This window comes from Corvus brachyrhynchos, unplaced genomic scaffold (assembly GCF_000691975.1).
Source record: "Corvus brachyrhynchos isolate BGI_N302 unplaced genomic scaffold, ASM69197v1 scaffold692, whole genome shotgun sequence".
Classification (NCBI taxonomy): Eukaryota; Metazoa; Chordata; class Aves; order Passeriformes; family Corvidae; genus Corvus; species Corvus brachyrhynchos.
Genome location: NW_008236762.1, coordinates 89,349 through 91,349, shown reverse-complemented (window position 1 = coordinate 91,349; position 2,001 = coordinate 89,349). Strand labels below are relative to the sequence as shown.

The following is a 2,001-nucleotide window of genomic DNA, read 5'->3' as shown; positions in this document are numbered from 1 at the left end:
TCAGGGATGCAGAAAGAGAGGAAAAATACGGATTTTCCAGCAGAGCAATTCCAGGATCATTCCAGAGCTTGGGAACATCAGCCAGGCTGAATCCCAGCAATCCCACGGGAATCTGACACTTCCAAGATCCAAACTGGCTGCAGATTCCATGGATGCAACACTGGGAAAATCCATTCATTCCCACCCCTCCCCCCTCACACTCCCCCAGTCCAGCCCTGGGATCCACAGGAAAGGAGAAAACCGGGAAAAGCGGGAAAAATCCAACTCACCAACATCGGACTCTTTGTGGGTTTTGATGATTTCCGCCAGCTCGAAATTCCCTGCAATGATGGCCACCTGGAAAAGAGCCGGAAAACCGGGATGAGCGGCTCCGAGTGGCTCCGGAGCTTCCATATGGATGGCAACAGCTGCTTTCCATGGGGGAAAGCCAAGGATTCTTCTGCCTCGGCTCATCCGGGAATTCCGAGGTGCCGACGCCTTCCCGGCTCCGTGTGCCGAGGGTTTGAGCGGCCCCGGCTTGGGAACAATCCCTGTCCTTGTCCCCTGGGGGTGACATCCGGATTCCAGCCAGGAATTCATCCCAGATCCTGGAATGCTCCCAGGCTGTTGGGTTTGGATCCTGCTTCAAAATCCTGGGATTCCAGAGAGGTTTGGGATGAGCCAAGGCAGGGCCAGGTGTGGTCACTGAGCCGTGGTCCCAAGTGCCACATCCCTGGGATTTGGGGGTTTTTCCAGGGATTGGGAATGCCCTGGGCAGCCTGGTCCTGATGGAAGGGGATTTCCCAGCAGCCAAGGCCCCAAATTCCCAAATCCCCGAAGTCCCAAATCCCCGAGTCCTCAAGTCCCCAAATCCCCAAATCTTCAGGTCCAAAAGTCCCCAAATCCCCAGAGCCTGAAGTCCTCAATTCTCCAAGTCCCCAGATCCCCAAATCCCAAATCCCCAAATTCCCCAAATCCCCAAATTCCCCAAATCTTAAGGCTCGCAAGTCCCCAAATCCCAAAATTCCCAAATACTCCGATCCTCAAATCCCCAAATCCCAAATCCCCAAATACCCCAATCCCCAAATCCCAAATCCAAAATCCCAAATTCCCAAATCCCCAAATCCCCAAATCCCCAAATCCCAAATTCCCAAATCCTGAAGTCCTCAATTCTCCAAGTCCCCAAATTCCCAAATCCCCAAAATCCCTGAATCCCAAATCTCAAATTCCCAAATCCCCAAAACCCCCAATTTCCCAAATCCCCAAATCCCAAATTCCCAAATCTTGAAGTCCTCAATTCTCCAAGTCCCCAAATCCCCAAATCCCAAATCCCAAATCCCCAAATCCCCCAATCCCAAATCCCCAAATCCTCAATCCCAAATTCCCAAATTCCCAGATCCCTCAGGACCGACTCATTCCCGGCCAAGGAGCCACTTCCACTTGGACAGCTCCAGGAGAATCCTGGAATTCCGGCCCAACATCCAACATTGCCTTCCCACCACCCATCCCGGGCCTTTCCCCGGCAGGAAGGAGAATCCAAAGGAACAAAATTCCTTGGAAAACCCAAACGAACAAAATCCTCAGAAAACCCAAAGGTAAAAAAATTCTTGGAGAATCCAAAGGAAAAAATTCCTCGGAAAGCCCAAAGGAACAAAATCCTTGGAGAATCCAAAGGGGCTGCCCAGGGAGGTTTGGAGTCGCCATCCCTGGACGTGTCCAAGGAATTCCTGGAATTCCACTCTGGGCTGGGATTGGGCCCAATTTGGACTCGGTGACCTTGGAATTCTTTCCCAGCCTCAATAATCCCGGGATTCTGGGAGGTCGGGTTAACACAGAAGCAACAAAGGAACCAAACTTTTCCCGTGTTTCTTCCAGAAATGGGGGAAAACTTCCAAATTCAGCATTTCCCAGCCTTTCCCAGCATTTCCCAGATTTTCTCAGCTTCTCCCAGCTTTTCCCAGTTTTTCCCAGAATTTCCCAGCCTTTCCCAGAATTTCCCATTTTTTCCCAACGTTTCCCAGC

At 51.4% G+C, this 2,001-nt stretch overlaps 1 long non-coding RNA gene across 1 annotated transcript in view; it reads right to left on the bottom strand.

Annotated features, from left to right (window-relative positions):
- Nucleotides 1-245: 245 nt before the first annotated feature.
- LOC108444912 overlaps nucleotides 246-2,001 on the bottom strand; it is a 9,319-nt gene continuing 7,563 nt past the window's right edge. Inside the window, exon 3 of the long non-coding RNA XR_001859631.1 lies at nucleotides 246-336. This is a non-coding gene — a long non-coding RNA (uncharacterized LOC108444912). The remainder of the gene's footprint in view (nucleotides 337-2,001) is intronic.